Raw genomic sequence first — 12777 nt, forward strand, 5'->3', positions numbered from 1 at the left:
CTCATCTCGTTGCGTAGCTAGACATACACAAGTGCACCAAGAAAAAGAACCACATTTCTCTAAAGAACTCGCCAAGAGCTGCTGAAAGCTGAAAAATAACCAATCTCACAGTTTGGGGCATTTTACCCGTGAATCTTCACTTTGCGACTTAACTAATCCCAGCAGTGCCACATTTTCTGGGTTACTGAATGTGGGTGCCAGGGCCCTACAAGCAAACCAAAAATCAAATCAATGCGACCACTGACATTACAGCTGGGTCATGTTATAGAGAGGTACATTGAAATTCAAAGGTCAGCACAAATGGTCGAAATCCGACATTTTCTCACCTTCCTGCTCGTTCACAGCTCAGAAAATGACAATGACCAGCCTCATCTCGTTGTGCATCTGGACATAGACAAGTGCACCAAGAAAAAGAGCCACATTTCTCTAAAGAACTTGCACAGGGCTGCTGAAAGCTGAAAAATAACCAATCTCACAGTTTGGAGCTTTTACCCGTGAATCTTCACTTTGCGACTAAACTATTCACAGCAGTGCCAACTTTTTGGGGTCACTGAATGTGGGTGGCAGCGCCCTACAAGCAAACCAAAAATCAAATAAATGCGACCACTGACATTACAGCTGGGTCATGTTATAGAGAGGTACCTTGAAATTCAAAGGTCAGAACAAATGGTCAAAATCCGACATTTTCTCACATTCCTGCCCGTTCACAGCTCAGAAAATGACAATGACCAGCCTCATCTCGTTGTGCACCTGGACATAGACAAGTGCACCAAGAAAAAGAGCCACATTTCTCTAAAGAACTCCCCCAGGGCTGCTGAGCCCTGAAAAATAACCAATCTCACAGTTTGGGGCTTTTTACCCGTGAATCTTCACTTTGAGACTAAACTATTCACAGCAGTGCCACTTTTTTTGGGTCACTGAATGTGGGTGCCAGCGCCCTACAAGCAAACCAATAATCAAATCAATGCGACCACTGACATTACAGCTGGGTCATGTTATAGAGAGGTACATTGAAATTCAAAGGTCAGCACAAATGGTCAAAATCCGACATTTTCTCACCTTCCTGCCCGTTCACAGCTCAGAAAATGACAATGACCAGTCTCATCTCGTTGTGCAGCTGGACATAGACAAGTGCACCAAGAAAAAGAGCAACATTTCTGTAAAGAACTTGCACAGGGCTGCTGAAAGCTGAAAAATAACAAATCTCACAGTTTGGGGCTTTTACCCGTGAATCTTCACTTTGCGACTAAACTATTCATAGCAGTGCCACATTTTTGGGGACACTGAATGTGGGTGCCAGCGCCCTACATGCAAACCAAAAATCAAATCAATGCGACCACTGACATTACAGCTGGGTCATGTTATAGAGAGGTACATTGAAATTCAAAGGTCAGCACAAATGGTCAAAATCCGACATTTTCTCACGTTCCTGCCCGTTCACAGCTCAGAAAATGACAATGACCAGCCTCATCCCGTTGTGCAGCTGGACATAGACAAGTGCACCAAGAAAAACAGCCACATTTCTCTAAAGAACTTGCCCAGGGCTGCTGAAAGCTGAAAAATAACCAATCTCACAGTTTGGGGCTTTTTACCCGTGAATCATCACTTTGCGACTAAACTATTCACAGCAGTGCCATATTTTCTGGGTGTGGGTGCCAGCGCCCTCCAAGCAAACTAAAAATAAAATCAATGCGCGTCAGGCGAAATAGCATGTCATAGTGTTGTAGTACGTTATTTTGTGTACGTCGTGTGTACGTCATGTTGGTGCATGCGCGTGTTGCTGTGGTGTAAAAAGCAGTCTTCGTCTCGAGTTCATGATGTCTTCGTCTTGAGTTCATGATGTCTTCGTCTTGAGTTCGTCATGTATAGTTGTGTTTCGTCGTCGTGTCAATAAACAGTCTTCTAAATGTAGTTATCGTCGTCCCTTTGTACAAGTGTGGAGATGGCACGGGACTGGGAGCAGGTAGAGAAAAGCGGGTTACAACAGTGGTGGCAGCGGTAATGGAAATTTGTAAATCTCAACTTCTGGATTCGTCCTGCGTGGCCTTCGCTCCCAGTTTCCGATGTCATCTCCAGTCGTCCTATCGTAACAGTTTCGTCCGTCTTCAAGAAGTTCGTCCGTCGTCCTCGTCCTTCATCATTCGTCTCTCCCGTCTCTTGTCAGTCGTCGTCAGTCGTCGTCACTGGTGGTCCCGGACACGACGTAAAACTGTGCCCAGAAGAAAAGCAAAAAAAAAGAAAAAAAGAAGGACAGATGGTCCCGGACACGACGTAAAACTGTGCCCAGAAGAAAAACTGAAACAGAAAAAAAGAAGGATGGAAGGTGAAGGCTGCAGTGTGAGGATGTGGACGCTGAGCAGCGCTTTGAGATGGCGGACGACATGGCAACACGGCGTGAGGAGTTTCGTTGGTGAGAGGGTACGTGTGTTGTTGTGAACGTGATGAGAATGTGAGTTTTGTATTTTCTGTTCTCCCAACATTTTGTTCTTTATTATTTGCTCTCCTCGAGGGTAAAGAGGCGCCCGCACAGCGCGTGTGTTCTGTTTGTTTTTTGATTTGCTCTTCTATGAGGATAACTAGAGGCCCCCACAGAGCCAGTGGATTCTGTTCTTTTTGTTATTCTTATGATTTGTGCTCTCACATTTTTAGAATTTTTGCGTGATCGTGAGGTGGTGTGTTGAGTGCACTAGTTTTAGAGTTTTTGAGGTTATCAGTTCCCACACGTGTGACAGCGATCGTGGCTGGTGTTCTGGGTGGGCGGACAGAGTTTTTTTTAATAATCTGCAGTGCAGGCAGAGGTATTTTATTTCTGGGTGTGACTGGTGTGGTATGATTGAGTGATTTGTGTGATCTTTTCCTCTTTTTACTCTGTTTTATTATTAGAATCGAGGACGATTCTACTCTTGGGAGGGAGTTATGTTGTGGTACGTTATTTTGTGTACGTCGTGTGTACGTCATGTTGGTGCATGCGCGTGTTGCTGTGGTGTAAAAAGCAGTCTTCGTCTCGAGTTCATGATGTCTTCGTCTTAAGTTCATGATGTCTTCGTCTTGAGTTCGTCATGTATAGTTGTGTTTCGTCGTCGTGTCAATAAACAGTCTTCTAAATGTAGTTATCGTCGTCCCTTTGTACAAGTGTGGAGATGGCACGGGACTGGGAGCAGGTAGAGAAAAGCGGGTTACAACAATAGTACATTCGAGATCAGCGGGAAGAAGATGACGACGTCCACTAATTTAGTATCTGTGCACACGAATCTGCTGTGTGTGTTACTCTGTGTGTCAGCTATGGCATCATCGCCTGTGGTTTCATGCCTAGCATGTACGTCTGAACCATCCTGCAAAGTTTGAATGACGTAGGTTGAGCGATCGCTCCGCGAAACATACTTTTTGAAATTCTCTTCATAGTATATCTTCCACCACTGAAATTTCGAATTTCTTCGAATTTTTTGCTGAGAGGGGTGGCTTGCAACCTCGATATGGCTTGTTCCAGGCATGCTTTGGAGCCATCGCCTGTTGAAACAGTGGCGGGAAGCTGCCCTGCAACTGTTCCAACAGGAAATTAATCGATCCGAGAAAGCGCGAGTCCGCGAATCTCGGTTGAATATTGAGTATTTCAAGCCTTTTCACGACGAAGAAGGAGTTCTTTTTGGAGATGGACGTCGCGGCAAAGGACATGGTGTCCGACTTCTGGCGTCTGGTGAAGCCAGGGATCATTTGTCCAGTCAGCTCGGCAGCCTAATCGTCGGTAAGCTTGTGTTTGGATCCCGTTCTGCTCGATGTGGTAGATCACAAACAATTTGATATCGCACAAATTGTTCTCAGCATCGTGCGTACGGTATTTTATATTCAGAAAATCCCAAAGTGTCTCTGTGTGGCCGTCCCATGCCACGAGAAACTCCAATCAGGCTCCTATGTCCTTTGCCTTCATGATTGAATGTCCACTTCGTTTGAAAAACGAACACAACAATCGAGGACGGCTTTGCAATGAAAAATACAGCTATTCTGGAGCTGAAAAAAAGAAAGAAAAAAACGTGCTCAGGATGAGACTCGAGTACACGCATACTCTCCCAGCAGGTGAAACGCAAAAATTTTGTGAAAAATGCGTGTCGCCGACTGACCAGTAATTTCGCCTGACGGACCACTGACATTACAGCTGGGTCATGTTAGAGAGAGGTACATTGAAATTGAAAGGTCAGCACAAATGGTCAAAATCCGACATTTTCCGACCTTCCTGCCCGTTCACAGCTCAGAAAATAACAATGACCAGCCTCATCTCGTTGTGCAGCTGGACATAGACAAGTGCACCAAGAAAAACAGCCACATTTCTGTAAAGAACTTGCCCAGGGCTGCTGAAAGCTGAAAAATAACCAATCTCACAGTTTGGGGCTTTTTACCCGTGAATCCTCACTTTGCGACTAAACTATTCACAGCAGTGCCACATTTTCTGGGTCACTGAATGTGGGTGCCAGCGCCCTACAAGCAAAGCAAACATCAATTCAATGCGACCACTAACATTAGAGCTGGGTAATGTTATAGAGAGGTACATTGAAATTCAAAGGTCAGCACAAATGGTTTAAAATCCGTCATTTTCTCACCTTCCTGCCCGTTCACAGCCCAGAAAATGAAGATGACCAGCCTCATCTCGTTGTGCAGCTGGTCATAGACAAGTGAACCAAGAAAAAGAGCCACATTTCTCTAAAGAACTTGCCCAGGGCTGCTGAAAGCTGAAAAATAACCAATCTCACAGTTTGGGGCTTTTTACCCGTGAATCTTCACTTTGCGACTAAACTATTCACAGCAGTGCCACATTTTCTGGGTCATTGAATGTGGGTGCCAGCGCCCTACAAGCAAACCAAAAATCAAATCAATGCGACCACTCACATTACAGCTGGGCCATGTTATAGAGAGGTAAATTGAAATTCAAAGGTCAGCACAAATGGTCAAAATCCGACATTTTCTCACCTTCCTGCCCGTTCACAGCTCAGAAAATGACAATGACCAGCCTCATCTCGTTTTGCAGCTGGACATAGACAAGTGCACCAAGAAAAACAGCCACATTTCTCTAAAGAGCTTGCACAGGGCTGCTGAAAGCTGAAAAATAACAAATCTCACAGTTTGGGGCTTTTTACCCGTGAATCTTCACTTTGCGACTAAACTATTCACAGCAGTGCCAAATTTTTGGGGTCACTGAATGTGGGTGCCAGCGCCCTACAAGCAAACCAAAAATCAAATCAATGCGACCACTGACGTTACAGCTGGGTCATGTTATAGAGAGGTACATTGAAATTGAAAGGTCAGCAGCACAAATGGTCAAAATCCGACATTTTCTCACCTTGCTGCCCGTTCACAGCTCAGAAAATGACAATGACCAGCCTCATCTCGTTGTGCAGCTCGACATAGACAAGTGCACCAAGAAAAACAGCCACATTTCTCTAAAGAACTTGCACAGGGCTGCTGAAAGCTGAAAAATAACCAATCTCACAGTTTGGGGCTTTTTACCCGTGAATCTTCACGTTGCGACTATACTATTCACAGCAGTGCCAAATATTTTGAGTCACTGAAAGCAGGTGCCAGCACACTACAAGCAAACAAAAAATCAAATCAATGCGACCACTGACATTACAGCTGGGTCATGTTATAGAGAGGTACATTGAAATTCAAAGGTCAGCACAAATGGAAAAAATCCGACATTTTCTCACCTTCCTGCCCGTTCACAGCTCAGAAAATGACAATGACCAGCCTCATCTCGTTGTGCAGCTGCACATAGACAAGTGCACCAAGAAAAAGAGCCACATTTCTGTAAAGAACTTGCACAGGGCTGCTGAAAGCTGAAAAATAACCAATCTCACAGTTTGGGGCTTTTTACCCGTGAATCCTCACTTTGCGACTAAACTATTCACAGCACTGCCACATTTTCTGGGTCACTGAATGTGGGTGCCAGCGCCCTACAAGCAAACCAATAATCAAATCAATGCGACCACTGACATTACAGCTGGGTCATGTTATAGAGAGGTACATTGAAATTCAAAGGTCAGCCAAACGGTCGAAATCCGACATTTTCTCACCTTCCTGCTTGTTCACAGCTCAGAAAATGACAATGACCAGCCTCATCTCGTTGTGCATCTGGACATAGACAAGTGCAGCAAGAAAAAGAGCCACATTTCTCTAAAGAACTTGCACAGGGCTGCTGAAAGCTGAAAAATAACCAATCTCACAGTTTGGGGCTTTTACCCGTGAATCTTCACTTTGCGACTAAACTATTCGCAGCAGTGCCACATTTTTTGGATCACTGAATGTGGGTGCCAGGGCCCTACAAGCAAACCAAAAATCAAATCAATGCGACCACTGACATTACAGCTGGGTCATGTTATAGAGAGGTACATTGAAATTCAAAGGTCAGAACAAATGGTCAAAATCCGACATTTTCTCACCTTCCTGCCCGTTCACAGCTCAGAAAATGACAATGACCAGTCTCATCTCGTTGTGCAGCTGGACATAGACAAGTGCACCAAGAAAAAGAGCAACATTTCTCTAAAGAACTTGCACAGGGCTGCTGAAAGCTGAAAAAGGACCAATCTCACAGTTTGGGGCTTTTTACCCGTGAATCTTCACTTTGCGACTAAACTATTCATAGCAGTGCCAAATTTTTGGGGTCACTGAATGTGGGTGCCAACGCCCTACAAGCAAACCAAAAATCAAATCAATGCGACGACTGACATTACAGCTGGGTCATGTTATAGAGAGGTACATTGAAATTGAAAGGTCAGCACAAATGGTCAAAATCCGACATTTTCTCACCTTCCTGCCCGTTCACAGCTCAGAAAATGACAATGACCAGCCTCATCCCGTTGTGCAGCTGGACATAGAGAAATGCACCAAGAAAAACAGCTACATTACTCTAAAGAACTTGCACAGGGCTGCTGAAAGCTGAAAAATAACCAATCTCACAGTTTGGGGCTTTTTACCCGTGAATCTTCACTTTGCGACTTAACTATCCACAGCAGTGCCACATTTTCTGGGTCACAGAATGTGGGTGCCAGCGCCCTCCAAGCAAACCAAAAATCAAATCAATGCGACCACTGACATTACAGCTGGGTCATGTTATAGAGAGGTACATTGAAATTCAAAGGTCAGCACAAATGGTCAAAATCCGACATTTTCTCACCTTCCTGCCCGTTCACAGCTCAGAAAATGACAATGACCAGCCTCATCTCGTTGTGCAGCTCGACATAGACAAGTGCACCAAGAAAAAGAGCCACATTTCTCTAAAGAACTTTCACAGGGCTGTTAATAGCTGAAAAATAGCCAATCTCACAGTTTGGGGCTTTTTACCCCTGAATCTTCACTTTGCGACTAAACTATTCACAGCAGTGCCACATTTTCTGGGTCACTAAATGTGGGTGCCAGCGCCCTACAAGCAAACCAAAAATCAAATCAATGCGATCACTGACATTACAGCTGGGTCATGTTATAGAGAGAAACATTGAAATTCAAAGGTCAGCACAAATGGTCAAAATCCGACATTTTCTCACCTTCCTGCCCGTTCACAGCTCAGAAAATGACAATGACCAGCCTCATCTCTGTGTGCAGCTGGACATAGACAAGTGCACCAAGAAAAAGACCCACATTTCTCTGAAGAACTCGCCCAGGGCTGCTGAGCCCTGAAAAATAACCAATCTCACAGTTTGGGGCTTTTTACCGATGAATCTTCACTTTCCGACTAAACTCTTCACAGCAGTGCCACATTTTCTGGGTCATTAAATGTGGGTGCCACCGCCCTACCAGCACACCAAAAATCAAATCAATGCGACCACTGACATTACAGCTGGGTAATGTTATAGAGAGGTACATTGAAATTCAAAGGTCAGCACAAATGGTCAAAATCCGACATTTTCTCACCTTCCTGCCCGTTCACAGCTCAGAAAATGACAATGACCAGCCTCATCTCGTTGTGCAGCTGGACGTAGACAAGTGCACCAAGAAAAAGAGCCACATTTCTCTAAAGAACTCGCCCAGGGCTGCTGAGCCCTGAAAAATAACCAGTCTCACAGTTTGGGGCTTTTTACCCGTGAATCTTCACTTTGCGACTAAACTATTCACAGCAGTGCCACATTTTCTTGGTCACTGAATGTGGGTGCCAGCGCCCTACAAGCAAACCAAAAATCAAATCAATGCGACCACTGACATTACAGCTGGGTCATGTTATAGAGAGGTACATTGAAATTCAAAGGTCAGCACAAATGGTCAAAATCCGACATTTTCTCACCTTGCTGCCCGTTCACAGCTCAGAAAATGACAATTACCAGCCTCATCCCGTTGTGCAGCTGGACATAGACAAGTTCACGAAGTAAACGAGCCACATTTCTGTAAAGAACTCGCCCAGGGCTGCTGAGCCCCGAAAAATAACCAATCTCCCAGTTTGGGGCTTTTTACAAGTGAATCTTCACTTTGCGAATAAACTATTCACAGCAGTGCCACATTTTCTGTGTCACTGAATGTGGGTGCCAGCGCCCTACAAGCAAACCAATAATCAAATCAATGCGACCACTGACATTACAGCTGGGTCATGTTATAGAGAGGTACATTGAAATTCAAAGGTCAGCCTAAATGGTCAAAATCCGACAATTTCTCCCCTTCCTGCCCGTTCACAGCTTAGAAAATGACAATGACCAGCCTCATCTCGTTGTGCAGCTGGACATAGACAAGTGCATCAAGAAAATGAGCCGCATTTCTCTAAAGAACTTGCCCAGGGCTGCTGAAAGCTGAAAAATACCTAATCTCACAGTTTGGGGCTTTTTACCGATGAATCTTCACTTTGCGACTAAACTATTCACAGCAGTGCCACATTTTCTGGGTCACTGAATGTGGGTGCCAGCGCCCTACAAGAAAACCAAAAATCAAATCAACGCGACCACTTACATTACAGGTGGGTCATGTTATAGAGAGGTACATTGAAATTCAAAGGTCAGCACAAATGGTCAAAATCCGACATTTTCTCACCTTGATGCCCGTTCACAGCTCAGAAAATGACAATGACCATCCTCATCTCCTTCTGTAGCTGGACATAGACAAGTGCACCAAGAAAAACAGCCACATTTCTCTAAAGAACTTGCCCAGGGCTGCTGAAAGCTGAAAAATAACCAATCTCACAGTTTGGGGCTTTTTACCCGTGAATCTTCACTTTGCGACTAAACTATTCACAGCACTACCAATTTTTTTGGGTCACTGAATGTGGGTGCCAGCGCCCTACAAGCAAACCAAAAATCAAATCAATGCGACCACTGACATTACAGCTGGGTCATGTTATAGAGAGGTACATTGAAATTCAAAGGTCAGCACAAATGGTCAAAATCCGACATTTTCTCACCTTCCTGCCCGTTCACAGCTCAGAAAATGACAATGACCAGCCTCATCCCGTTGTGCAGCTGGACATAGACAAATTCACGAAGTAAACGAGCCACATTTCTGTAAAGAACTCGCCCAGGGCTGCTGAGCCCCGAAAAATAACCGATCTCACAGTTTGGGGCTTTTTACCCGTGAATCTTCACTTTGCGAATAAACTATTCACAGCAGTGCCACATTTTCTGTGTCACTGAATGTGGGTGCCAGCGCCCTACAAGCAAACCAATAATCAAATCAATGCGACCACTGACATTACAGCTGGGTCATGTTATAGAGAGGTACATTGAAATTCAAAGGTCAGCCTAAATGGTCAAAATCCGACAATTTCTCCCCTTCCTGCCCGTTCACAGCTTAGAAAATGACAATGACCAGCCTCATCTCGTTGTGCAGCTGGACATAGACAAGTGCATCAAGAAAATGAGCCACATTTCTCTAAAGAACTTGCCCAGGGCTGCTGAAAGCTGAAAAATACCTAATCTCACAGTTTGGGGCTTTTTACCCGTGAATCTTCACTTTGCGACTAAACTATTCACAGCAGTGCCACATTTTCTGGGTCACTGAATGTGGGTGCCAGCGCCCTACAAGAAAACCAAAAATCAAATCAACGCGACCACTTACATTACAGGTGGGTCATGTTATAGAGAGGTACATTGAAATTCAAAGGTCAGCACAAATGGTCAAAATCCGACATTTTCTCACCTTGATGCCCGTTCACAGCTCAGAAAATGACAATGACCATCCTCATCTCCTTCTGTAGCTGGACATAGACAAGTGCACCAAGAAAAACAGCCACATTTCTGTAAAGAACTTGCCCAGGGCTGCTGAAAGCTGAAAAATAACCAATCTCACAGTTTGGGGCTTTTTACCCGTGAATCTTCACTTTGCGACTAAACTATTCACAGCACTACCAAGTTTTTTGGGTCACTGAATGTGGGTGCCAGCGCCCTACAAGCAAACTAAAAATCAAATCAATGCGACCACTGATAATAGAGCTGGGTTATGCTATAGAGAGGTACATTGAAATTCAAAGGTCAGCACAAATGGTCAAAATCCGACATTTTCTCACCTTCCCTCCCGTTCACAGCTCAGAAAATGACAATGACCAGCCCCATCTCGTTGTGCAGCTGGACATAGACAAGTTCACCAAGTAAACGAGCCACATTTCTGTAAAGAACTCGCCCAGGGCTGCTGAGCCCCGAAAAATAACCAATCTCACAGTTTGGGGCTTTTTACCCGTGAATCTTCACTTTGCGACTAAACTATTCACAGCCGTGCCACATTTTCTGGGTCACTGAATGTGGGTGCCAGCGCCCTACAAGCAAACCAAAAATCAAATCAACGCGACCACTTACATTACAGCTGGGTCATGTTATAGAGAGGTACATTGAAATTCAAAGGTCAGCACAAATGGTCAAAATCCGACATTTTCTCACCTTGATGCCCGTTCACAGCTCAGAAAATGACAATGACCAGTCTCATCTCGTTGTGCAGCTGGACATAGACAAGTGCACCAAGAAAAAGAGCCACATTTCTCTAAAGAACTTGCACAGGGCTGCTGAAAGCTGAAAAATAACCAATCTCACAGTTTGGGGCTTTTTACGCTTCAATCTTCACTTTGCGACTAAACGTTTCACAGCAGTGCCACATTTTCTGGGTCACTGAATGTGGGTGCCAGCGCCCTACAAGCAATCCAAAAATCAAATCAATGGGACCACTGACATTACAGCTGGCTCATGTTATAGAGAGGTAAATTGAAATTCAAAGGCCAGCACAAATGGTCAAAATCCGACATTTTCTCACCTTGCTGCCCGTTCACAGCTCAGAAAATGACAATGACCAGCCTCATCTCGTTGTGCAGCTGGACATAGACAAGTGCACCAAGAAAAACAGCCACATGTCTCTAAAGAACTTGCCCAGGGCTGCTGAAAGCTGAAAAATAACCAATCTCACAGTTTGGGGCTTTTTACCCGTGAATCTTCACTTTGTGACTAAACTATTCACAGAACTGCCAAGTTTTTTGGGTCACTGAATGTGGGTGCCAGCGCCCTACAAGCAAACCAAAAATCAAATTACGCGACCACTTACATTACAGCTGGGTCATTTTATAGAGAGGTACATTGAAATTCAAAGGTCAGCACAAATGGTCAAAATCCGACATTTTCTCACCTTGATGCCCTTTCGCAGCTTAGAAAATGACAATGACCAGCCTCATCTCGTTGTGCAGCTGGACATAGACAAGTGCACCAAGAAAAAGAGCCAACTTTCTCTAAAGAACTTGCCCAGGGCTGCTGAAATCTGAAAAATTACCAATCTCACAGTTTGGGGCTTTTTACCCGTGAATCTTCACTTTGCAACTAAACTATTCACAGCAGTGCCACATTTTTTGGGTCACTGAATGTGGGTGCCAGCGCCCTACAAGCAAACCAAAAATCAAATCAATGCGACCACTGAAAATTTCAGCTGGGTCATGTTATAGAGAGGTACATTGAAATTGAAAGGTCAGCACAAATGGTCAAAATCCGACATTTTCTCACCTTCCTGCCCGTTCACAGCTCAGAAAATGACAATGACCAGCCTCATCTCGTTTTGTAGCTGGACATAGACAAGTGCACCAAGAAAAAGAGCCACATTTCTCTAAAGAACTCGCCCAGGGCTGCTGAAAGCTGAAAAATAACCAATCTCACAGTTTGGGGCTTTTTACCTGTGAATCTTCACTTTGCGACTAAACTATTCACAGCAGTGCCACATTTTCTGGGTCACTGAATGTGGGTGCCAGCGCCCTACAAGCAAACCAAAAATCAAATCAATGCGACCACTGACATTACAGCTGGGTCATGTTATAGAGATGTACATTGAAATTCAAAGGTCAGCACAAATGGTCAAAATCCGACATTTTCTCACCTTCCTGCTTGTTCACAGCTCAGAAAATGTCAAAGACCATCCTCATCTCCTTGTGTAGCTGGATATAGACAAGTGCACCAAGAAAAAAAGCCACATTTCTCCAAAGAACTTGCCTAGGGCTGCTGAAAGCTGAAAAATAACCAATCTCACAGTTGGGGGCTTTTTACCCCTGAATCTTCACTTTGCGACTAAACTATTCACAGCAGTGCCACATGTTCTGGGTCACTGAATGTGGGTGCCAGCGCCCTACAAGCATACCAAAAATCAAATCAATGCGACCACTCACATTACAGCTGGCTCATATTATAGAGAGGTACATTGAAATTCAAAGGTCGGCACAAATGGTCAAAATCCGACATTTTCTCACCTTCCTGCCCATTCACAGCTCAGAAAATGACAATGACCAGCCTCATCTCGTCGTGCAGCTGGACATAGACAAGTCCACCAAGAAAAGGAGCCACAATTCTCTAAAGAACT

At 44.5% G+C, this 12777-nt stretch overlaps 1 long non-coding RNA gene across 11 annotated transcripts in view; it reads right to left on the reverse strand.

The window, feature by feature from the left end:
- Positions 1–11272, reverse strand: part of LOC135811543 (uncharacterized) — a 357214-nt gene extending 345942 nt beyond the window's left edge. For 5 of the 11 annotated variants that reach the window (XR_010552637.1, XR_010552646.1, XR_010552648.1 and 2 more), the window contains exons 1-4: positions 11200–11272; positions 10833–10890; positions 6429–6486; positions 1060–1117 (exon numbers count right to left, since the gene is read on the reverse strand). This is a non-coding gene — a long non-coding RNA (uncharacterized LOC135811543). Of the gene's footprint in view, positions 1–326; positions 385–1059; positions 1118–1425; positions 1484–5329; positions 5394–6428; positions 6487–10832; positions 10891–11199 lie in introns of those variants that run through there. The other 6 variants (XR_010552649.1, XR_010552638.1, XR_010552640.1 and 3 more) reach the window with 3 other exon arrangements.
- Between the last annotated feature and the right edge of the window lie 1505 nt (positions 11273–12777).

Source organism: Sycon ciliatum, chromosome 3 (genome assembly GCF_964019385.1).
Source record: "Sycon ciliatum chromosome 3, ocSycCili1.1, whole genome shotgun sequence".
NCBI classification, from domain to species: Eukaryota; Metazoa; Porifera; class Calcarea; order Leucosolenida; family Sycettidae; genus Sycon; species Sycon ciliatum.